Here is a 26,059-nt window from a genome sequence, read left to right on the forward strand (position 1 = left end):
TGACGCGCACAGAGGATTCAGAAGGAAGGCTAACGAGAGGAAAGTGAGATAAACTGAGAGAAAAACAAAGGAGAGGACATTAGACAGACAGAGAAGGTAAAAGAGACAGCTGAGAGAAGGACAACATTAGAATGACAGAATGTGGAAATTTAAGGAGAAAAGGCGAGGATAGGGGCTGAAGGGATGAAAAGAAGGGAATAGCTCAATCTAGAAAGGAAGGAGAGGGATTGAGAAAACAACAACGTGGGAGAAATGTTGAGGGGATGAGAATATTTGAAGTAGGAGGCTGTGGGCACGTGGAAGGGAAGAGTGGCGATAAACAGTAGGCATGCTGTGGGAGAAGGGTAGTATGAGAAGAATGACGGGAAGAGGAACTTCTCTGGTGCACATTAACATGGCCTGACAGGCAAAGCATCGTACAATGACCATTTATCACAGGTGCTACCATGATTTTACCTTTTATGGTGAAGGGTAGGGCTCTCCAAACTTGGTCCTGGAGGGCCGGATTCATGCCAGATTTCTAGCATATCCCCATTTAGATAAATGTCGTTGTCGTAAAAAATCTGTCATGTATCTGGCCCTCCGGGACCGACTTTGGAGAACCCTGGTGTATGAAATATGGAATGTTACTAGTATCCAATGTCATTGAACTTGTATTTGTAATTCGATTGGCCTAACGCGTTGTCCCCCTGACAAGGTGCATTAGCAGACAGGTAGCACGTGGGGAAGTCACTAGTCTATACTCGGTTATCAACATTAGAAAAATGGGTGGCCGAGACAGCCATATCAGCATTCACATGTATGAGATGCTAGTGGCACCCAGACGTCTAACTCACTTGTCTAGCTTGCCAGCTGAGATAAAGTGACGAGGGAGAGGGCGAGTGAGCATGAGTGAGGGTGTATGTGAGGCGCACACTTTTCTCAATTGCCAATTATACGTGACTCCACCAGTTTTATCTGTTGGCCCTTGGTTCGCCCCGTTCCTCCTTTCTCCAGTCCCCGTTCTGAAGGTGCCACTGGTTGACCAGGGCTTGACGATGCTTACACAAATCCTATTTACAAAAGAGCACCCTTGGTTGTGTATAAAAATATGATGTGAACTTTCCTATTTCATGCTCGAAATGCCCCTCCCACAGCAGCTTTCTGGCCCTCGCGCTTTTCTCATTAGCTCAAATGAAACGAAAAAGAGCCAGTTCCTTAAGTGCACTTCCTGCGATGAAAGTTGCGGTCTCAACACCTCGGAGGAGATTTCACAGAGAAGAGATTTGTGTTGGTGCTCGGCCCTCGGGCCATATCTTTATCCTGAAACGAGGGTTTTAGCGCTCCGTGTGCTTCCAATATTAACAGGTAAGCTGGACGGATTTAACAGTATCAATATACAGCACTCTTGTCCAGTAATAAATGCTTTGCAGTAACACCCGTTAATATGACCGAGCTCAAAGATATTCATTCTTTTGACCCTAACTAAAGTGAAAGACAAAACCTATGGTAGCCTATAGGTGACATTCAGGCGCTGGCTCGCGTGTGTGGGTCTGTGTGTCGCTTATAGGTCATAGGTTTACTCTTTTGCAAGATGCCTCAGTCAGTTTTGCTAGACTCCTGACAAATACGTGACCCGTGGCTATCGGTTAGGCTTTGGCACGGCAAACTCAGACTTGCATCTTTGTGGTGTCGTTTTATTAATTACTATTACATTAGCCAATATTAACATCTGTCATTAACAACAATATGAAGCGCTAATACAAACATTTGTGTTTTGTAGCAGGTGCACAAGTCCACTGCGTTTCTGAGAAGGGAAGCATGTATAATTTTAGTAAAAGCATTTTATACTGATGTATGAATCTGATCAATTATCCCTCGCCTACTAAAACGCTGCCGTCGGTGTGTGTATATGCAGTACTTACAGAGCAAGGGCGTAGCTGGCACACAGAGGAAATCAGAGACTGGGAACTATTCAGGATCGTGCACTTATGGAACGCGCTGGAGCTTGCAACTTAGAGCACGGCGCATGCGCTGAGAGCTTGACTCAGCCGCTACGTCATGACTATGAACTCAAGAGGAAAGGCAGCGGCTTCTCCCTCTGCTTCATCGCTCACTGTAAGAGCCACACTACCCAAAAAGAGAGAGAAATCGACATGTTGATTCTGCCAAAATAGGAACGGGTTACGGAAGTTAGCAATGAAATGCCAGCCGAGACACAGAAATAAATGTCACTCTTAGCATGGCGCATTTTTGTACCAATCCCCAAACTGAGCTTAAAGACTCACATGTCGGATTCGAGATGTTTCACCATTTCGGCCTAGTACACTCCTATCATCTTGCATTCTAGACAGCACACGTTTTCAAATATAAAAGTGCGCCTCCCATAATGTAAAGTGCTGCGAGATAAAGTTAAAAGTTAGAACTAGTAGACGACCTCAAAGCTGGTATGGCACTTTTTAAATTGTCTGCTGAAATCGAGGAGACTGTTTTTAGTTTTTATGCTGTTGTGATGGGTGCCTCAGATCTGACAGCTTCCCACACTAAGCACTACTCCCGAGAATTAGGGCGCGGCGTAGGTGATCTTGTAATATAATACAAACTCTTTTATTCTGCACAATTTAAACAGGCTTCGACAAAGGCAATCAAGTGGCTTTTGTACATTAAACCACATGTTCCACGTTTCAACATGTTTCTTAGTGCAAATCTCACGCGTTCAAAATGGATGAGTCATGGTGCAGATCTGAAGCTGCTGCGAGGGCGACTGAGTAATGGGATACATGTAATGCACTAATGACAGCAGAAAAGTTAAAACATCCTGGTTGGCGTGAAATTCGCCATCCGTCCACTCCTGCAGCCTCGCGTGCGCACGCACACACACACGCATTCACTCATCACACGCTTGCTTAGGCATGCTGAAGTGGATGCCTGCTTGTACCCCGGGGGGACCACAAAGTGCATTCTGATAGAGAAGCACTCTAGTAGGTCCCTGCTTTTGCCCCAGGGGCACTGTAAAGTGCGCGCAATGGAAACAAAGATAAACCCCTTTAAGGGGGCTTGTCTTGAAGCGAGGAGCAGTGGCGTAACATATAAAGCTGCCGACGTTGGAGCTGGAGAGCAGAGTTCGATCCTAGACTTGGGCTGTATTAATCCTAAATAATTAAACAGAGATCTCAGATAAAACAAGCATTGTGGGGAGACAAATAAAACAAGCATTGGCAGAGACAAATAAAGCAAGCATTGGCAATGCAATGGGGTGTGAGAAGGCATTGGAAGAAAGTAGTCTGTGCAGTAAAGGGGACAATAGCCGTGGAAGGACACAAATGAAGACATGTCCATCATAAGGAGGGACTAACAAGCCTACAACCAATCGAAAGGCACCATTTAGGACACCAACCAATAACAAGCATTTGCAATGCAATAGGTCTCGCATTTATAAGAGTTTGAGCTATTGGCATTGTAAAATTACAATGCCTTTTATTTATGCTTTGGTTTTAAAACAAATAAAAGGCATTGTCATTTACAATGTCAGTAGCATAAACTCGCATAAAAGCAGTGTGTGGAGTGCAGCAGTGTGCGGCGTGCAGCAGTGTGCGGCGTGCAGCAGCGTGTGGCGTGCAGCAGCGTGTGGCGTGCAGCAGCGTGTGGCGTGCAGCAGCGTGTGGCGTGCAGCGGCTTGCAGCGGTGTGCGGCATGCAGCAGTGTACGGCATGCAGCAGTGTGCTGCGTGCAGCAGTGTCGTGCAGCATGCAGCAGTGAGTAATGCAGCAGTGTGCAGCAGTGTGTGGCGTGCAGCAGTGTGCGGCATTGTGTGGCGTGCAGCATTGTGCGGCGTGCAGCATTGTGCGGCGTGCAGCATTGTGCAGCGTGCAGCATTGTGCAGCGTGCAGCAGTGTGCGGTGTGCAGCAGTGTGCGGTGTGCAGCAGTGTGCGGTGTGCAGCAGTGTGCGGCGTGCAGCGGCATGCAGCAGTGTGTGGCATGCAGCAGTGTGCAGCGTGCAGCAGTGTGTGGCATGCAGCAGTGTTTCGTGTAGCAGTGTGAGGCATGCAGCAGTGTGTGGCGTGCAGCAGTGTGCGGCATGCAGCAGTGTGCGGCATGCAGCAGTGTGTGGCGTGCAGCAGTGTGTGGCGTGCAGCAGTGTGTGGCGTGCAGCGGCGTGCAGCAGTGTGTGGCGTGCAGCAGTGTGCGGCGTGCAGCAGTGTGCGGCGTGCAGCAGTGTGTGGCATGCAGCAGTGTTTCGTGTAGCAGTGTGCGGCATGCAGCAGTGTGCGGCGTGCAGCAGTGTGTAATGCAGAAGTGTGCGCAGCATTGTGCGGCGTGCGGTAGTGTGCGGCGTGCAGCAGTGTGCAGCGTGCAGCAGTGTGTGGAGTGCAGCAGTGTGTGGCGTGCAGCAGTGTTTCATGTAGCATTGTGCGCCGTTCAGCAGTGTGTGGCGTGCAGCAGTGTGTGGTGTGCAGCAGTGTGTGGCGTGCAGCAGTGTGCGGCGTGCAGCAGTGTGCGGCGTGCAGTGGCATGCAGCAGTGTGTGGCGTGCAGCAGTGTGTGGCGTGCAGCAGTGTATGGCATGCAGCAGTGTGCGGCGTGCAGCAGTGTGCGGCGTGCAGCGGCATGCAGCAGTGTGCGGCGTGCAGCAGTGTGCGGCGTGCAGCAGTGTGAGGCGTGCAGCAGTGTGTGGCGTGCAGCAGTGTGTGGCGTGCAGCAGGGTGTGGCGTGCAGCGGCGTGCAGCAGTGTGCGGCATGCAGCAGTGTGTGGCGTGCAGCAGTGTGTGGCGTGCAGCAGTGTGCGGCGTGCAGCAGTGTGTGGCGTGTAGCAGTGTGTGGCGTGCAGCAGTGTGCGGCGTGCAGCAGTGTGCGGCATGCAGCGGCATGCAGCAGTGTGCGGCGTGCAGCAGTGTGCGGCGTGCAGCAGTGTGTGGCGTGCAGCAGTGTGTGGCGTGCAGCAGTGTGTGGCGTGCAGCAGTGTGTGGCGTGCAGCGGCGTGCAGCAGTGTGCGGCATGCAGCAGTGTGTGGCGTGCAGCAGTGTGTGGCGTGCAGCAGTGTGCGCCGTTCAGCAGTGTGTGGCGTGCAGCAGTGTGTGGTGTGCAGCAGTGTGTGGCGTGCAGCAGTGTGCGGCGTGCAGCAGTGTGCGGCGTGCAGCGGCATGCAGCAGTGTGTGGCGTGCAGCAGTGTGTGGCGTGCAGCAGTGTGTGGCGTGCAGCAGTGTGTGGCGTGCAGCAGTGTGCGGCGTGCAGCAGTGTGCGGCGTGCAGCGGCATGCAGCAGTGTGCGGCGTGCAGCAGTGTGCGGCGTGCAGCAGTGTGAGGCGTGCAGCAGTGTGTGGCGTGCAGCAATGTGTGGCGTGCAGAAGTGTGTGGCGTGCAGCGGCGTGCAGCAGTGTGCGGCATGCAGCAGTGTGTGGCGTGCAGCAGTGTGCGGCGTGCAGCAGTTTGCGGCGTGCAGCAGTGTGCAGCGTGCAGCAGTCTCGCATTTGTGAAAGTTCGAGTTTTTAGCATTGAAATCTAATGTTTTTTTACTTTAGTCTGTTCATTTGCAGAGGAGTGATTATATTTGCATAGCACTATTGCCATTTATATGAAGTTGTGGCGCTGGAGAACCTGGAAATAGGTTATAAGGGAGGGGAGACAAGAGTGATAGGTGCGTGAAAAATAAGTAACAAAATCCTTGAAAAAACGAACACATAGGTAATGCAAGATTAAGTAAAGCATGTGAAATCTAGTCAGGAACAACATGTTTACTTTAAAGGTTTTGGTTAGTTAGAGCCAAACGCAATTTACCGGCAGCCCAGAACTGCTCGCCTCTATCTAATGTGCTGAACCACTGTAGTGCGAGCGGACTCAAACTGTGAATTCACTCCAAAATACGATGACAATGGAGGGAGTGGGAGGGGGGAGTGGGGGCGGGCCGCAGTTGTAAAAGGCAGGGAGAGGGTGAGATTGAGGAAGGGAAAGATAGGGATCAAAGGAAAAAACAAGGGGGTGGCAAATGGTGTGCACTTTGATGTCCTCAGTGTCCGCACGGCTCACTGAGGACATCAAAGCAAGTGATCAGGCAGTGCTTTTCAGGCTGCCAAATGGTGCGCGTGCCTGGGGCACATGCACTGTATTTGGAGGCCTGAAAAGCCACTGTTTGCACTTGCAAAACTCGCTTACTATAAGTCTCGCCAGAGCAGCGCTAAAGCGCTGTCTCAGGCGAGACCTAAAAATGATGGGTGGAGAGTGGGTGGAGCTTCTATACACTATAGTGTATACTGCATGTCTCAACGAGACAGCGCAAGCGCTGCCTAGGCGAGACCTAAAAAGGAAACCTGGGTAGAAAATTTTCTAAACGCCTTAATTACAGCCAGATGTACTCTGATAGAAGAGAACTGTAGGCCTGCTGTAGCTAAGTATAACAGACAAGGTAAAATAACTTGCTCTTGACCCCAGACAGGGTCATGACCATTAGCTGTACATCATAGATAGAAACGCTGGGGGGCGTGGCCACGAGGCGGATGGGAACAGGACGTGTGAGAGCAGCCAGGAACAGCGGGCAGGTAGCAGAGGCGGGGGCGCCGCCGAGAGCAGGTTGAACGGGGGAAGCAGACCCAAGATGGCGGCGTGAAGGCTCTGAGATCGGACGGGTCGCGGGTCCGGCGCTACCTGAGAACCGGGTAGGGGACAACGACGGGGAGGACGGACCCTCCCACCCCAGTGGAAGCCCTGACTGCCTTCGTGGACGCAAGCAGGGGCTGTCGGAAGGCAGAGCGCCTGGGACGCAAAAGACAGTGGCGGCGGTGGGGCTGTAAAATGGCGGCGGAAGAGACTAGCGGCGCTGCTGGACTGCCGCTGTGAGTGGAAACCGAGGAGGAAGTTATGGCCTCGAGAGGGGTGCGAGCAGGTGGAGCTGAAACACTGATGGCAGAGAAGTGAGAGGGGTGTCGGGGTTCCTTCCCCTGCTCCCCCCCCTTCGCCTTGTTGGTTCGGAGGGCTGCTCTGGTGGCACACAGGCGGCCGGGGAGGTCAAGCTGGCGCAATCGGGGGCGATTTGGGGAGCGTTGGGCCCCGGAGGATAGTGAGCACTGAGGAGAGGGCGAAGCTCCTCTGGACCAACTGCCTGGGCGAGGAGGCTGTGAGGAAGTAGGAAGGTGACGGGAGCGACTCGTGATGCGGGCCAGCCGGTGAGGGGGCCGCGGCTGGGAGCGGAGTTAAAGAAGAGCGTTGTGGCCGCAGAGACGGGGACCTGAGAGGGCAAGAGGCGCGGAATCACGGACATCAGTGGAGTGCAGAGAGCGGCAGCGCCCACCCCCGCCAGGTCACCGCACTGTCCCCGAGGGAGGTGCTGGTGGTCTAGAGGCACTCTGCGGGAACGGGAAGGAGTAGCTGGGGGCGGCGTGGGCCCCCCGGAGGTCAGTGAACAACGGGGGAGGGGCAGTGCTCCCCCTGATCGAATAGCTGGACTGAGGAGGCCCTGGAGGAGGAGGTACTGGCGAGCGCTGGGTAGATAGCCCCAGGCTAAGGGGAGGAGACCGCGATAGAGCGGCCACAGGTGGCAGGAGCCGACTGGAGAGGAGCTTGGCGTGAGGAGGGATTGGCACGGAGAGAACAGCTGGAAACAGGGGCAGAGGTCGGGGGTCCAGGCAAGGGGCTCAGGCGGAGCAGCACTGGAGCCAAAACTAAGGGCAGACGGCACCAAGGAAGGTGGAGGTGCCCGAAGGGGAGGAGAACGGAGAGCGCTGAAGGGACGGCTCACCTACCTGAGGGGAGGCCGCTAAGTGGGGAACAACCAAGAGGGGCGCAGAACGGTTGACCACTTGGAGGAGTTGCGGAGCCAGAGATTGGAGAGAGCTTGGGGAAACCAAGAGGGAAACAGGCGGGAGTGCCCGCGGAACAGGAAGAGGACACCACCTCTCGGGAATGGCGGGAGGATCAGCAGCAGCCAAAGGGGTTGCTTCAGCAACAGGTCGAACAAATATTGAAGGCCATAACAGACACTAAGGAGGCCCTGCAGTTGGACATTGCACATGTTACGCAGAGCTTAGGGTTGCTCCGAGCAGGCCACAACAAACTGGCCGACAGGGTGAAACAAGCAGAGACGAGCATAGGAGCTCTGGAGCCAGCTCAAAAGGTGATGTCCGCGACGATGGCAGATTTTCAAAGAAGGCTGAGGACTCTGGAGCGGCGGGCAGAGGATGCTGAAGGGAGGAATCGAAGGAATAACATCCAGGTGGTGGGGCTACCAGAAGGGGTGAAAGGAGCCAGCATGGTGGAATACCTGGAGGAGTGGCTGAAAGGGACTGTCGCGCCGGAAGGTTTGTCAGCCTTCTTTACGCTGGAGAGGGCTCACAGAGTACCGACCAGGCCCTTGGCGCCCGGGAGACCGCCAAGGCCAGTTGTAGCCAGGTTGCTTCATTACAAGGACAGGGATCTTTTGTTGCAAAAAGCAAGGTCGGCGAGCCCCTACACGGTGGACAACAGTAGGGTGTCCTTATTCCCGGACTATACGCTTGAGGAACAGCGCCGCAGAATGTCATTTGTGGCAGTGAAAAGAGCACTCCGGGAGGAAGGGGTCCAATATTTTCTTGTGTATCCGGCTCGATTGAAGATCATGGTGGATGGCAAGATATCCTTCTCGGACAGCCCGGAAGAGACTTGGGACTGGCTCGAGAGGTATAGAGCGGGTGCGGGAGGGGGGGGCGGAGGGGCCTCGCCCGGGCAGAATGAGGCGCAATAGGCGACGGCAACCAGCGAGTCAGAAGCCGACAGAGACTCAAACGGACAAAGAAAGAGCGGCCGCTCTGCAGGCTGTTACAGCAATCTCTCAGGGGGAAGCAGGTCGATCCCCAGCGAAAACGGACACGGAAGGGGGGTCTACGGGAGAGGATGCTGAACACTCAGATGCCGGAAGTTCGCACCTGCCGCATGTGACAGCTGGGACGGCGGACGAGCTAATGGATGGGTGATGTAGGCTCTTGCCGGACAGGGACAAGGGCAGCAAAGCAATCCCGGGGGGAAGATTGGGAGGAGATCGGACGGGAACTGGGTGGGCGGGGCTCGCTTTCCCCGGCCTGGGGGCAATGCGGGGATGGGGTGAAATTCGAGGAAGTTGAGGTGTTGATGTGCGGCTCCTGTGGGAGCTGCTTTGTTAATACGGGGGTTGGACGCAGGTTGGAGGTCTATTAGGTGTCCGAATCTCTGAAGCTAAGGGCGTACCTCCCGTAAGTTTGTGTGGCTGTAGCTCCTTAAGGGTATAGAGGGAGCAGTTGAGCAGTAGTTTGGATGGGTTCTAATGTTGTAGTGCCTGTTCTGGGGGGAGGGAGTTGGGGGGGTGTGGGGGGTGGGAGGGGGGAGTTAGGGACACCGGTGTGCTCTTCGATGGAGGATGGAGGCAGGGGGGGGGGACTGTCAGATAAATATGGTCAATACATGATTTGAAATGTATCACATGGAATGTGCGGGGGCTTCACACAATGCACAGGCGACACAAAGTGCATGCCTACCTAGTGAGACGAGGGGTGCAGGTGGCGCTCTTACAGGAAACACATCTCAATCGCTCTGAGGGGGCAGCATTGAAGAGGAGGTGGAGGGGGCACCTATTTTATACAACTTACTCGGCCTTTGCCAGGGGTGCGCTGGTATGGGTCAGGGCAGGCGTCCCTTTTCAGCCAATACAGCACTTGATTGACCCAGAAGGACGGTTTGCAGTGGTGATGGGCAGGCTCAACGGAGTGGAAGTGGCTCTGTGTAGTGTGTATGCTCCCAATGTTGGTCAACTCTCCTTTTTCGAGAGATTGTCAGGGAGTCTGGCACCGTATTTAACTGGAACGGTAATAATGGGGGGAGATTTCAACTCCATAGAAGATGTGGATAGGGATAGGTCTCACCGCCGCTTTCTGGTGCTCCAGTATATAAGATCTCCAAGGCAAGAAGAGCATGGCAAGCTAATTGGGGCCTGGTCGACATTTGGCGTGCCCAGCTCGTGGAGCAGAGGGATTACTCTTATTATTCTGGCCTCCATGACCTGCATGTATGATTGGATGCAATATTAGGTACTCCTGATGTCCACGCCAAGGTGATAGGGTGCGAGTACTTAGCAAGAACGATCTCGGATCATAACCCGCTATTAATGCGGATGCGATGGAATCAAGAGAGGTCACCTATACCGACCTGGCGACTCAGACCGGAGGCGCTGGAGGATCCGGTTTTTAGCGAGGAGCTGGGGGCGGGTATTGCACAATATTTTGAAAAGAACGAGGGGACGGCAACATCGGCGTCAATTGAATGGGATGCGTTTAAGGTGGTGGTTAGGGGCATCTGCATAGGTAAGGTGGTGGGAGTACGGAAAACATTAATGGCAGACCTGGAGAAAGCGGAACGGCGATTGCGGGAAGCGGAGAGAAATACGCCAGGGCGGCCTGGGGCGCAGACTGGGGTGCTGGAAGCTAGAGAGGCAGTGGCAGTACAGGTGGAGAAACTGCGCTCTTACGACCATAAGAATTATAGGGCACGAATGCATGCGGAGGAAGACAAAGCGGGCGCTTTGTTGGCATGGTTGACTAACCCGGTGCCCAGGGGAGCGACGATACTGGGCTTGGCATCTCCCATGGGGGAGGTGGTGTATACGCAGGAGGGGATAAACAGATTGTTCCTGGATTATTATGCTGAGCTCTACAGCACTCAGCTGGATAGGGGACCAGATAGTATAGGGGAGTATCTCGAAGAGGTGGCTCTGCCGAGCTTGAGTAAAGAGGAGGGAGACATGCTGGGCAGCGAAATTACGGTGGGAGAGATTAAGAGCGCGATTAAGCACATGGCTCGCAACAAGACACCGGGAGTGGACGGTATTCCCATAGAATTCTATGCCACGTATGTTGAGTGTCTGGCTCCGCGGTTACAGGTGGTTTATAAGGAAGCGCATAAACTAGGGAGGCTGCCTGAGACGACAAGGGAGGCTATTATCATTCCCCTCCTGAAACCCGAAAGGGAGGCCACGGACGTGAAGGCTTATCGCCCGCTCTCAATGCTGACGACCGACTATAAAATCCTGAGCAGGATCCTAGCATCCCATCTCCTCCCACATATGACGAGGTTGGTGCACTGGGACCAATCGGGTTTTATACCTAAACGCAACACGGCTATTAATGTGCGAATACTGGAGCAACATCAGACCCCGATGTCGACGGCGGTGATTTTGTCAGAAGACATAGAAAAGGCCTTTGACAGTCTGGAGTGGCTGTATCTATTTCAGGTGATGCAAAAGATGGGTTTGGGGGAGGCATTTGTAAGATGGGCCCGAATTCTGTATGACTCGGCGACGGCTAGAGTACGAACGGGGGGGATGGTGTCACCGCCCTGCTCTGTGGGGAGAGGGACGCGTCAGGGCTGCTCGTTGTTGCCGCTCCTTTTTGCATTGGTGATTGAACCATTGGCGATGCGAGCTAGAACAGGGAGGCATTATGCTGGGCTGGAAATGTGTGGGGAAGTACATTACATTTCGCTGTACGCCAATGACTTGTTGATGTTTTTGGTCGGTCCTGATGAGGAGCTTAAGAGAGCGACAGAACTGCTGCAGTCATTTAGGGAGGTATCGGGGCTGTGCGTGAATTGGGAGAAGACTTGCTTGTTTCCGGCAGCCCGGGCGATGAGTCCTCCCACTAGGTTGGAGAGAATAAGGTGGGAACCCTGTTGCCTTCGATACTTGGGGACTAACATATACCATGAGCAGGCGGACTTATTGGAGGGCAATGTGAATAGAGCAGTGCGAGGGGTCAAGGGGAGTATGGCATTCTGGAGCACCTTGCCGCTATCAGTGGCGGGTAGAGTAGCACTACTGAAAATGGTGGTACTGCCCAGACTCTTATATTATTTCAGGACGCTGCCGATTTGGATCCCAGGTGGGGTGTTTAAGACACTTAGAGCCATGGTAGGAGGATTTCTGTGGGGCAGTGGTAGGCGGCGAGTCGCACTGGCCACGATGATGAGGCCTAGAGCGGAAGGAGGGTGGGCAGTCCCGGACTTCGAGGTGTATTATCTAGCAGCCCAGTTGCAGTGGTTCACACAGGCGGTGGCTCGGGAATTTAGGGGTCCGAACGGCTCAGAGGGCCGCTGGATTCCGAGGCATGTGTTATCGTTTATAGTTCTTGGACAGTAACTGCGGGTGGACTCATTGAGGATCGAGGAGAAAACATTAAGAGCGTGTTGGAATAGAAGCAAGCGCAAGAGCGGAACTATCTGCCCATACGCTCCGGAGATTCCCCTGGGCATGTGCACGGCCTTACCACATGGCGGAGACTGGTTGGCGCTAGCAGAATGGGAAGAGATGGGGTTGCAAATGGTTGGGGATTTATATGAGGAGGGGGTCCTCTTGCCGTTTCAGGCACTACAGGATAGGTATGGCTTACATAGGGGTGCCTTTTTACTGCATGCTGCACTAATCGCTGCGATTCAGAAACACTGGGGTGAAGGGCTATCCGAGCCACAGACATCTCTGACATGTCAATACGTGGTGATGGCAGCGGGGACGATAAAGGCAGTAACATGTCTGGGAATGCGAATGGTGACGGAGGGACTACAGCCACTGACTCAGTTGCGAGAGAAATGGGAGGCAGATTTGGGGAAGGATATACCTGAGACGACTTGGGTTAAAATAGTGGAAAGGGCATGGAAAGGCACGCGGAACGCCAGCTTCCAACTCATTCATTTCTACATTATCCATAGGGCATATTTAACCCCGGGGCAGATAAATAAATATTTTCAAGTGGACTCAGCGAGTTGCCCAAGATGCAATACGAAGGCGGCGGACTTGCAACATATGCTATGGAACTGCCCGCAGCTTGGCACCTACTGGGAGGAGGTAGTTGAGGTCCTGGGTGGGGCGACAGATAGACAGATAGAGCCTGACTTGGGAACATGTGTACTACACTGGTTTCCACACACGGAGCGAACTAAGCTAACGGGTAAGTTCATTGGTCTGGGGCTCCTATTGGCTAAACGGGAGGTGACAAGGCAGTGGAAATCGAAGCAGGGCCCTAGAGTAGCGCGCTGGAGGGCGGAATTTACCAACTGGGCGGCTAGTGAGAGTATGGTTAGGTTGCAACAGGCTAGGAGAGCGAATAATGAAAAAGCGATGGAAACAGCACGGGCGTGGGAAGCATTGGTAACTCAGCTGAAGGTTCCAGAGCCGGATTCGGATACAGATACCCTAGAGGAGGCGGGGGACAATGAAGGAGTACGCAGAGCATAGATAGGTAGATGTGGGAGAGACGCAGGGGAGGAGGAGTGGAAACTGAGCTAACGGAACTGGGAGGATGACCTTCCTGCGATCAGAGGCCCGCACACCCCGCACGAGGATGTTGAATGATTATCCTAGGTACAATACTTGGAGCACACCGGTGGAGGGGGTTAGGGGGTAGGGGGAGGGAGGGGTAGGAACACATAGGGGGCTTCATGGTTGAGAGGATTGAGGAATTAAGATGGAGGCGAATGTACTCATTGATGTTCATAGCCACAGGAACTGAGGATGAAGGATCACTACTAGTGGCATGATATGAGTGGAGGACGATATCCAAATGGTCAATAATGCAAAATGTTGGCAAGGGGCCAAGAGAAATGTATCCAATTGATAATATGCTCTATATGTGGGGTGTTGGTTATGTTGAAAAGTAATACAAATATTTTTTTTAAAAAAAATCATATAGAAACGCTTCCATCTGAAAGCATATGTCTTTCTCGTCAAAGGCCTTCTCGCTTCCTTCAAGATCTGCATACAGTCTTGCAAGGCCTAAGTTTCCGTATTGCAGGAACTCAGGAACCATGCTGTCAATTTCAGCGACGGTAGGTTGGGATGAAACACCTACCCTCCTGACTTGCTCAGTAGATCCGGATGGCATGGCAATCTCCTGTGTGGTACCTTGGACAGGTGAAGAAGGTTCGGGTACCACCACAGGCTAGGCCACTCTGGTGCAATCAGGATCATCTCTGTCCTGGATCTGTACAGTTTGTTGATCACCAGAGGTATGAGAGGGACTGGTGGAAAAGCGTAGAGTAATCTCTCTGACCAGTGGATCAACAGTGCATTCACCCTGGAGCCTGTTTGGGGGTATCTGGATGCAAAGACACGGCATTTTGTGTTTTCTGCATCCGCAAACAAGTCTATGTCTGGCACTCCTCATCTCCGAAAGATGTCTTGAGTTATCTCGTCTTTTAGCACCCAGTTGTGCGCTTCGACGAAGTTTTGGCTTAGGTCTTCCGCTTGTGCATTGAGGGCGCCTGGAAGGTGGACTGCAGATATCGACAAGTCTTTCACCAGAAGCCATTTCCAGATCCCTTGAGCCTCCAGAGACATGGGTCTGGATCTGGTCCCTCCCTGTTTGTTCAGGTAATACATTGTTGTTGTATTGTCCGTCTGAACTAGCAGGGAACCCGACTCGATGGAGGGAAAAAATGCCTTGAGAGACAGATGCACTGCTCTGAGTTCGAGCATGTTGATCTGGTAAAGTTTTCCCCTTTCCGACCACATTCCCTGGACCTGAAGAGATACCATGTGTGCGCCCCAGCCCTGAAGGGACGCATCTGTGACGAGAGTCTGTTTGGCAAGTTTCTTGAGGAAAGGGACTCCTTTCATGAGATGAGCCCGTTGCATCCACCATCTTACTGAGATTTTGACTGAGTGAGGTAGAGTTATCGTGTCCTCCCAGCAACTGGAGACCTAAGACCATTGGTCCTCTAGAGCTTGCTGTAGGGGTCTCGTCTGTAGCCTGGTATTCAGAACTATGAATATGCATAAAGCCATCAAGCCCAGCAGAGAGGATACCTGCCTGGCCGTGGGATGAGTTGTTCTCAGGAGAGCCCAGCTCTTGTGGAGGATCAATAATAATCTCTCCTCCAAAGGAAACGCTTTTGCGTTTGCTGTGTCCAGAGTGGCGCCCTAGTAATACATCCTCTGCGTTGGATTGAGGATAGACATTTTGAAGTTGACACACAGGCCTAACTGGTTTAATAGTTGAATGCAGCATCTCAGATGGCTTGGGGTGGCACTTTTGAGTAACCTATCGTCTAGGTAAGGATAGACGAAGATATTTTTCTTTCTCAGGAAAGCCGCTACCACCGCCATGCATTTTGAGAAGGTGCGAAGAGCTGACTTTAGCCCAAAAGGCAGGACCTTGAATTGGAAGTGGTCCGATTGGATCTTGAATCAAAAAAACTTCCGGTGCTTACGAGAGATTGGGATGTGAAAATAAGCATCCTGAAGATCTATGTAACACATCCAGTCCTCTTGATAAATGTGTGGAATGATTTGGTGTAATGCCAACATTCTGAATTTCTCTCTGATAACAAATTTGTTTACGAGTCTGAGATCTAGTATACGCCTGAACTCCTTGTTTGGACCTTTCTTTGGGACCAGAAAGTAACGGGAATAGATACCCTGCCGATGTTGATACCAGGGAACCTTTTCGATTGTCTGTTTTAGTAGAAGGATAGATACCTCTTCTTGAAGCATATTTATGTGATGTACTGTTCTTCTCCGAGGAGGTACCAATGGTGGAGGTGACTTTAATCTGATTGAGTACCCATTCCTCACAAAACTGAGTACCCATTTGTCCTGTGTTATCTTGGTCCACTCGTCCAAGAGGAATTTTACAATTCCCCCCACAGGAGTGGGTAACGGAGATGGGGAAGCAAGCACTCACTGCTTAGCCTGTTGTTTTGCTGCACAGGTTGCTTGTCTTGAGCCTCCTCTTCCTCTACCAGGTCGTCTCTGGTGGTACTGAGATCTCGCTTGATGTTTCTGCGAAGACCAATGAGGGGTTTGAACCCTCTACTGGTATTGACGACCATCGTATGGTTGATGGCGACGTCGGAAATCCTCTCTTTTCTCTAACCCCACCACCTTCAAGGTCTCAAGTTCGGATTTCATTCTTGACATCTCATCATCAGCATGAGAGCCAAAAAGTGAGGTTCCGTTAAAGGGAAGGGTGAGAATCCTGTGCTGGGCCTCTGGTTTCAAACCCTTAAGTCGTAGCCAGGAGGATTGACGAACACAGGTTCCATGAGAATATCCATGGTCAGCGAGGTCTGGGGCGTCTCCAGCAGTGCTTATGACCTGAGACCCCCTTCCTGTAGGATTTCTTTAAAATTCTGACAGTCCTCCTTTGGTAACTTCTCTGTGAATCGTGATAGAGAGTCCCAAAGAAAGCGGTCATATCGGCCCTATAACGCTGACGCGCTGGCAACCTTCATGTAGGTAGCAGATGTGTTAAACATGCTCTTGCCAATGGGGTCCATGGCTTTGCTGTCCTTATCAGGGGGAACGGCAGAAGAGGATGCTCCAGTGTCAGCTTTTCTGGACGCTGAAACGATGACGGAGTCAGGAGGTGGCACAGCGGATCCTGCTCTGGTGTCCTGTATTTCTTTGCTATCCGTGATGGAGCAGCTCCCACAGAAGCCGGTGTTAGGAAAGTGTAGAGGGCCGTTTCTAACAATCCAGGTACCAGAGGGAGTAGAGGTCTAGAGGAGGACCTGTGATGCACGGTCTCAAAAATAACAGATGTCGAGGTGTAGAGGCTGGGCATCTGATCTCCGATTAAATCCACAAAGAAAGAAAACGCCTTTTGGCCACTGTTTTAATTGTTTGTTCATTACATACAGTAACACATACTGTTGATACCATAACGTGTGCACAGGTCATCTGTAATACTTCCTACTAGACTCCGGTCTTCTTAGGGGGTTTAGGGTTATCCCCCCACCTGTAGTACCGTGCTAATTTGCTTTGCTTGACACTGACGTCCACATGTAGAGGCGCCATCGCATACCGTATCACTTTAAACCCCTTGCGAAATGATGTTTTTGGGGATATTTCAAATGAAAAATACAATGCAATATGGGCATATTTGAGCCTGATATTATGGTTGAGCTGCATATTCATATACGTGTATATATAGTTGAATCTGCTCCGTCTTACGACTTCCTTTCCTTTGGAAACAAGTACGGGCACGGACCACAGCGCTGTGCTTAGATATTTAGGGGTCGATTCCGATCCTGTATTTTTTTTTTCCGTACGACTACTATCCGTAATTATTTCCGTACGAATCGTACAAGTCCCGTCCGACCCGTGAAGTACGATTCGTACAGGAAAAATACATACGGATCGGCCCGATCCGTATGAATGGGATCGGGAAAAGTTGTACGAGACGGACCCGGACACTTTTCCGTACGAATCCTAAAAATACAGTCCAACCGTAAAAGTATGATCCGGACCGGCTTTCCGATTTACGATTAGTATGGAAAACGTCCCGTACACGGGGAATGACTTTACCCGCTACGAAGCGAACTTTGTACGACTCATATCCCGGGAATAGTTGTTCCAGGGGTGCGAGTCCTACAGGGGTACGAGTCCTACATGTACGAGTCGTACAGGGGTATGAGTCGTACAGGGGTAGGGTATGAGTCGTACATGTACGAGTCGTACAGGGGTACGAGTCGTACATGTACGAGTCGTACAGGGATACAAGTCATACAGGGGTACGAGTCATACAGGGGTACGAGTCATACAGGGGTACGAGTCGTACATGTACGAGTCGTACAGGGGTACGAGTCGTACATGTATGAGTCGTACCCGAGTTGTACAGGAGTAGGGTACGAGTCATACAGGGGTACGAGTCGTACAGGGGTACGAGTCGTACATGTACGAGTCGTACAGGGGTACGAGTCGTACAGGGGTACGAGTCATACAGGGGTACGAGTCGTACATGTACGACTCGTACCCCTGTATGACTTGCACCCCTGGGAACGTGTCGGAGTACGACTCATACGCTACCGTGGAGAACGTCGCGTACCGGGGCTCTGTTTGTAGGACTCTGCTTTTACGGCTGTTTTTGGCTCCCGTAAGAAAAGAGCCGTACGGAGTGCCGTAGGGACGAATCGTACTTGCTGGGCCGGAAACCGCTGCTTAAATACGTCCGGATGTCGCGTTCCAGATCAGAATAGTTGTTTTTTTTTACCCGTAGGGTCTTTTGTACGATTCGTACGGAAAGAGGCTTTCTGTACGAATCGTACTTCCTAGGTTGTAAGGAAAGTTTACCGGGTACGAGTCGTACGGAGAAAACGCTCCGTACAACGATTCGTACAGCCTTTTTCCAGGATTGGAATCGGCCCCTTAGTGTTGCTCTCGGACCTTTACAGCCATTACGCGTTTCAGCCCTCCTCAGGCCTTGATCACATGACACGCTCTGTCAGGTGAGTACTTTTTTTATACCATTTTTTTACCCAATAGTCATTGAAACAGCCAGTGTTTAAAGTGACAAGTGCACCATAACATTGCAATGTAACGAAATAACATTGTCAGAAGTTTTGGAAAGAAATGCATATTAAAATGATTAAATTTCTATCATTGTTGTAGAATTGACACATTAACATTTCCTAAAATTCCTGCGAAAAAGGTTTTATCCAATAAATTTATTCCATCGTATGTCCTTATTCTAAAAACTTTTTGTGCATAATTTCAAAGGGGAACATGATTATAAAATTATCTAAAATCATGAATAAAAATTAATTTCGGTATAAATACCATAAAATTGGTTATGTCCCAAATCATTGTGCAAATTTCGCTGATACAGTACCAAACTTCTATGATTCATGTAAGCATTGAATATTGTAAAGTGCAAATGCTGGGCAAAATTGCATAATATTATTACTAATACCTAAAAGAAACCCTGCTTAAAATCTTGCTAAAAAGACTTTTTCTGCTAACTCACCCTATGTGTAAAATTATGTGCAAAATGCGGCAGTTAAAGTGTTTTAATTAGTATCAAAATAAATATTTGCAATTGCAGAACACCAAAATCAGAAAATTCTTATTTAAAAGAATATATATATATTATTTTGATGACTAAGTGGACATAACAATTTCAGAATTTATGACTCTTGCAGTTAACTTGTATTAGAGACAAGTATATAATTCCTCAGTGGCATTGAGACCCTTAGGATGTTTAGTATCGAGGTTAAGAATATATTTAGCCTCGAGTAGTCTGAGCACTCTTTCTCTGTCTCCCCCTCTTCTGTTGGGGGTGACTGCATCTATTAAAAAGTATCTCAGAACACTGGGGTCAGAATTATGTGATTCACTAAAGTGCCTGGCAACTGGATATGCCTGATCTTAAGTGCTGGAGTACCCTCTTGTGTGCTTGTAAGATCGTGCTACCAATGTAGCGAAGTCCACAAGGGCACTCCAGCAGATAGACGGCACAGTCAGTTTTACAATTGAGGGATTTTGTTATCACATTTTCCTTTTCACAGAATGGGGTTTTGTATGTAGTTTGATTACAGCCATATTGGCATGACTTACATACTCGACATTTGAAGAACCCCTTTCTTTGTGATAACTACGTATTTTTACCAGGTACTGTAGGGTCATGTTGTACCAAAATATCTTTCATGGACCTCGCTCTGCTGTATGTGATAGCTGGTTTCCTGGGGAGCAAGTGCCCGATAGTGGGGTCACTAAGGACTAAAGGCCAATTTCTAGTTAAAAGTTTCCTAATCTGTCCTTCTTGTTCGCTAAACTGTATGATGAATCTAAACATATTGACAACATTTTGTTTGGTATTGTGTTGTGTTTCAAGGGAAAGTTTCTCACTGTCTTTCTTCAGGAGAGATTCCCTTGGTAACATAATACTTTTACGGATGGCAACGTCTATATTGTGTTTAGTATATCCTCTCAGCTCAAATCGATGTATACACACTATATATATATATATATATATATATATATATATATATATCACTTCGTGGTTCCCCAGATCTTGGAGACCCTACTCCGCCAGAAAGCAGGTTTCCAACCTCTTCATTAAGGAACTGCGCATTACAACTGTTCGTGTAGGAGTCCCGACGCGTTTCGAAGCACCTGCTTCTTCTTCATGGGACGGCAAAACATCAGGTGATGGAAAGCTGCAGCCATCTTTATCCAGTACGCATGCGCTCCCTGGTGAGTAGCATGCTGGTAGTTGCAGTTCAATTATTCCCCTTCAGTGGAGTCCGTAACTTGAATTCAGTTCTTTATGCCATTTATATTTTGTTACAACCCTCCGGTGGGCTACAGGTATAGTGATCAGTTCCAATTTGTACGCTTTCTCGCGCTGCAAACAGGCTGTCATTTGGCAACCATTCAGCCCCACTATCACATTCTCAGCGGGTGGTGCATCTCCCGCGGCTTGAGGATGCCGTGTAAAACATGACTTCGTGGTTCCCCAGATCTTGGAGACGCTACTCCGCCAGAAAGCAGGTTTCCAACCTCTTCATTAAGGAACTGCGCATTACAACTGTTCGTGTAGGAGTCCCGACGCGTTTCGAAGCACCTGCTTCTTCTTCATGGGACGGCAAAACATCAGGTGACGGAAAGCTGCAGCCATCTTTATCCAGTACGCATGCGCTCCCTGGTGAGTAGCATGCTGGTAGTTGCAGTTCAATTATTCCCCTTCAGTGGAGTCCGTAACTTGAATTCAGTTCTTTATGCCATTTATATTTTGTTACAACCCTCCGGTGGGCTACAGAAATAGTGATCAGTTCCAATTTGTACGCTTTCTCCCGCTGCAAACAGGCTGTCATTTGGCAACCATTCAGCCCAGCTATCACATTCTCAGCGGGTGGTGCATCTCCCGCGGCTTGAGGATGCCGCGTAAAACATCACTTCGTGGTTCCCCAGATCTTGGAGACGCTACTCCGCCAGAAAGCAGGTTTCCAACCTCTTCATTAAGGAACTGTGCATTACAACTGTTCGTGTAGGAGTCCCGACGCGTTTCGAAGCACCTGCTTCTTCTTCATGGGACGGCAAAACATCAGTTTTGCAATCATTCTAATGAACAAGATATGCAGACGAACAGAATACAATGAATATTCATAAATTGTAGAATAACACCTATACTAATTTCGGACTCCAAGTCAGGGCTAGATATACCACATGCAGATGAGAGATTTGATTACAGGTTTTGTCTGACTCCTAACACTTTCACAGACATATACACAACTCAATGCGGAAGGAGTGAGAAACAGCTGCCAGTTTTCCACTTCTCTGAAAAGTCACAGTTTCCATTTGAGAAAGAAATCTACTAGATAAGAAGTCAATAATTTGGAGGTAACACATGGCACCAAATATTGGGCTGGGCCCCTGAAGGCCTGGAACCCAAGAGAGGTACAGAGGTATTTTACGATCCTTCTAAGTATTGTGAGAGGTATCCTCTTATTCAATTAAGGTTTGATGAGTACTTAACCATTTGAATATATCTGCCCAGGTGGTTTGTGAAATTTCAGTCTCTGTAAACAAAAAGTGAGAAACACAGGAGAAAACAAAATCAAAATGGTGGATAGTCCAGAAACATAGGCCCTGTCCTTATTTCCTATCTGACAACAAACAGTGTCTCATTATCCGCAGTTGAAGTTAAACTGGTTGTCAGAACTGTCCCAATGTATACCACTGCAGAATTTCTATTCATAGATTAAAATGGAAGCTGCAGATGTGGGTGGGTAATTCACAAAATATGCTATGAGAAATCTTCAAGTGCATTAAAGTCAATATAGATGTATTGAAGTGTGGTTAACTTAAATTGTAACTATTACCTTGTTTCAATGGACACTACTGCATATAACATAGAGTGTGTGTTTGGGACCTTTAAGATTGCCATGGGGGGCGTGGCCTGCAGCCGACAGCGATGGCCGCGCGCTAGCGAAGCTCTGAGAGCGACGTAGCTTCCCCAGACAATCCGGCAATATATCCGACAACTTATCCTGCCCCCAAAGACAGCAACAACTACCGGAAGGCAAGAGGCACCGATCGATCTGGCCTCGGTCTGCGTGGGGGCCCAGGAGGCAGCAGAGGACGTGCGGTAGGAGGTGGCCTCGCTCAGCGCCGGCAGCCGGGGACTAAATTTGCCGGTCTCTGCCAGTGGCCCGGGAGCGTGAAGGGAGGCCCGGCCAGGGAGGCGTGCACGCACCTGGTGAAGTGCGGAGAGAGGCGGCGACGGCGGAGGTCACCTGAAGGGGACACAACAAAAGTGGCACAAACGGCGACTTTAGCACCGTGAATGTGGAGAACGGCGCGAGGTGCCCTGCGGTGAGCGGAAGCGGAGCCAGCCCAGCCGAGTGCTGCTACGGATCCGGCAGTGCGGCAGAAAGGTGCAAGCAGCTGGGCCCCAGAGCCGTTAGAGAGCACAGTGACCCGGTCACCCCAGTGGCCCTACAGACTGAGGTAAAGGTGGAACCGGAGCGGCGGTGGCGGGCACGAGGGAGCCGGCGGCCTTGTCGCGCACTGACAGCCGGGGCCTGGATTTCCAAAGAACCCTGAAAGCGAGGGCGGGGCCCAGCAGGTGACCAGAGGGGCCAGCCCAGGAAAGATCGAAGAGAAGTGCCGGTGGCGGGAGACGCCTGTGAGGGGCGCATCCCTCCTGGAGACGGTGACCACATCGGGAGCGAGCACATTGGGCAGCGGTGCGGAGGGTGCTAAGAGCGCGGGAAGAGGGCCCGGCAGAACGGCGCAATCCCACCACCACGCATTGCGGAGAAGACGCACAAGTAGCTGAGGCCACCTGCCGACGGGGAAGAAAGAGGCCCTGCCCCTGATGTGACCCTCCGCCGGCTTAAGGCCGAATTTCAAAACTTTTCAACACACTTGCCAGCAACAATCGCAGAGAGCAGTGGAGGGGCCTCATCCGCGCTCCGCGCTGACTCGGGTCTGGGGCGGGCCATTGTCAGGCCAATAACGTGGAGGGCAGATCCGGGAGCGAAGAGACTGCTGGCGGGGACGTGCAAGGACCCATAGGTGCCCTGAGACGCCCAGAGCCCCCGGTACGGTGGAGGTCGCACCCCAAGCGAACAGGAACATCAGTCGCGCCGTGCAGGTGACTACGAGGACCCCATAACCCATAGCTCAATCGACGCTTCTGGTACAGCGAAAACCGACAGGCCGCGCTGGTGAGCGAGACTAGCGGCAGGCGGCGGAGAATACCTGTCAGGACTGGCCGGACCAAGTGACGATGGGGGGCAAGGGCCAACGCGTGACAGCACAGGCCAAGCTCGACAAATATGCCTTCGGTAAAGACTCCAATGGCCCGCCGGAGCGCAAAGAACTTTCCGCTGGGGCCCCAGACTCCGGGGGAGTGGCCAAGGTGACATTAGAAGATATTATGGCAGCTCTTGCCAGCGTGCAATCCACGGTTGGTTCGATCTCTGCGAACGTTTCCTTCCTCCGAGCGGATTTCCAAAAAATGAACGCCAGAGTGACGGAAGTGGAGCAGGTGGCGAAATCCCTTACTAAAGACACCGCTTCGCTGATCCAAAGAGTTGGTCGGTTGGAGAATGACAATAAAATCATGGCGGCCAAGCTCGATGATCAGGAGGGGCGCTCTCGGCAGAACAACGTTAGAATTACGGGGGTCCTGGAAGGCGAAGGGATACATTCCATGGATCTCAATGTAGAAGACCTAATACAGTCGAAGCTGCAGCCTCGGGGGCTCTCCGCCCTCTTGCCGTGGAGAGAGCGCACAGAGTGCCGGGCGGTAAGCCCAAACCCGGAGCGCCCCCAAGACCTATCCTGACCCGCATCTTTAACTTTCGGGATCGAGACGCTATCCTGCAGGCGGCGAGGGTGGCACCGCCGGTGCGAATCCAGAATTCCCAGATCTCCTTCTTTCAGGACTACACGGCGGTGGTTGCTCAGCGCCGAAGAAGCTTTCTGGAGGTAAAAAAAGAACTTCCTATAAGGGAGCTTCCATACGCAATGCTCTTTCCAGCGAAGGTGAGGGTGGTGGCGGATGGCAAGACATGTTTCTTTGAAACGCCAGAGGAGGCCCACGACTGGCTGGAGGGATGGCAGCGAGCCGGGGGTGATGAGCGCTCAAGGCGGCGTCGACGACAAGAGAAGGCAGAAAAGGAGGACTCCAAGATCTCCGCACATGAGCGGCAGGCATCACTTTCCACGAATGCAGACACTGGGGAATGACACGGCTACAAGTGGCAGTTGAACTGGTGGCGTGGGGACGAGGTGAGCCCCTCATACACGGTGAAATGATTATGTGGACAGATTATGAACATGACGACCCGCCCTTGCCAGTGCTGTTGGCGACGGGTCGGGATTACAGGCTCAATTGGGATGCTAAACGGCAAAGGCTGGCGGAACGGCTGTCTTGGAGGTTGGGGGACTACAGTACTGACTCTCGGACTTCTCTCCCCCGGCACGCAAGTACTGTTTATGGGATCAAAGCACTCTGCTATGTTGGGGTGGCGGGTAGTTGGGGATCCGTCTGGCAGGGAAGCAGGGAGGGGGGTGGGGAAGGGGGGTTGTTTTCCTTTAGTGGTTTTTGGGGCTCTTTTATTGCTCCTTGATTTGTTGTTCTTTCTTCTGCACCTGGAGTTTGAACTGAGAGTACACCCACACGAAGAAAGTTTGCGTACCAAAAATGTATTAGTGATCCAGAGTCCATCACAGAGCTGGACCGCGCCACAGGTATGCGCACACGCGCAACGAACACCATGTCGAGATAATGGCGAGTGCAACAATGAGTGATTGTCTTGGCCCGGGCGCCCCGCTGACAGTGATGTCATGGAATGTGAACGGCCTGGGCAATAAAATTAAGACGGGGCTGGTGCTGCAACATATTAAGAGGCATACTCCGTCGGTGGCTCTCCTGCAGGAGACCCATCTGGCTGGCACGGCCGTGAGGGCACTAGATAGATGGGGGTTCAAAATGGTAGCGCACTCCGTATTCACCTCAGGCTCCAGAGGAGTTGGGATCCTCCTCCGGAAATGCTGTCCCTTGGTGGTGACCGGGAAGTGGGCAGATGATCAGGGGCGCTTTGCTGCGATATCGGGACAATGGGAGGGGTGCAGCTTTAATTTTCTCACGGTATACATCCCCCCGGCACTGCACACACTAGCTTTTCCGGCCCTGGGAAGGTTCCTGCTGGGCCTACCCCAGGGTGAACTGATCATTGGGGGCGACTTTAACGCCACTGTAGACGCGGAGTGGGATAAGCACCCCCCAAGAGGGCCAAACACGACCCCTACACCCCTACGGGGCTTCCTGAACGCCATGGGGCTCCTTGACTGTTGGCGCATGCGACACCCCACAGACCGCCAATATACTCATCACGCTAGCACGCACAACAGTCTCTCGAGAATTGACTACCTCCTCACCTCTCCTACATGTATGGATCGCATACAAGAGATTAAGCACCTCCCCAGGGGCATATCCGATCACTCACCGGTGTTGCTAACATATTCCTCGGGCCTCTCAGGTAGAAGGCGCACTTTCCCGATACATCCTGGATTTATGAAGGTCCCAGGCGTGAGAAAGACGTTGCATAAAACTCCAAAACAGTATTTTCCCGAAAACTTACATTCTGTCTCCTCGCCTATTGTCCTCTTGGAGGTCTACAAAACAGTGCTGCGCGGCCAGGCCATTGCAGTAATTATAGCCCATAAGCGAGAAGCGTCACACCAGGTGGCAACACTGGAGGAAGCAGTGACCATGGCAGAAAGGGAGCACACCAGAGACCCCACCGATACGAATACACATACACTTAATCTTGCGAAAAAGGCATATAGAGACCACCTATGGGAGGCGGCCCGGATGCGCCTAGCGAAAACGCAACATACGATATACGAGATTGGGGACAAGGCGGGCCGACTGCTAGAGTGGCTGGATAAAAAAGAGAAGGCCAACCGGTGGGTGGGGCGGCTGCGACTGACCTCAGGGGAGGACGTAGCAAACCCAGACGACATAGCGTTGGCCTTTGCAAATTACTATGAACAGGTATACACCGCTGCGGTAACGACCACCACAGAGGATAATTTAAAATTCCTCAAAGACATACGACTTCCGAAACTGGCCCCAGATGACGCACTTGCGCTGGAAAAGGGTCTTTCGGAAGAGGAGGTCGCCCTAGCTATTCACGGCCTTCAGTCGGGGAAAGCGCTGGGACCGAATGGGATTCCAGTGGAATTGTTCAAACGAGAGGCGACTACGATAGTGCCGCACTTGTTGCAAATGTATGAGGCCAGTCTGGAGGAAGGCATGCTTCCACGGGACGTCAGAGTCGCGACCCTGGTCGCAATATTA

General features: G+C 51.5%; 1 protein-coding gene across 1 annotated transcript in view; it reads right to left on the reverse strand.

Annotated features, from left to right (window-relative positions):
• Window positions 1-2,001, reverse strand: part of DNAH8 (dynein axonemal heavy chain 8) — a 13,985,216-nt gene extending 13,983,215 nt beyond the window's left edge. Inside the window, exon 1 of the mRNA XM_085610239.1 lies at window positions 1,905-2,001. The gene's annotated coding sequence lies outside the window, so the exon portion shown is untranslated. The remainder of the gene's footprint in view (window positions 1-1,904) is intronic.
• Between the last annotated feature and the right edge of the window lie 24,058 nt (window positions 2,002-26,059).

The sequence above is a fragment of the Triturus cristatus genome, chromosome 6 (assembly GCF_964204655.1).
Source record: "Triturus cristatus chromosome 6, aTriCri1.1, whole genome shotgun sequence".
NCBI classification, from domain to species: domain Eukaryota; kingdom Metazoa; phylum Chordata; class Amphibia; order Caudata; family Salamandridae; genus Triturus; species Triturus cristatus.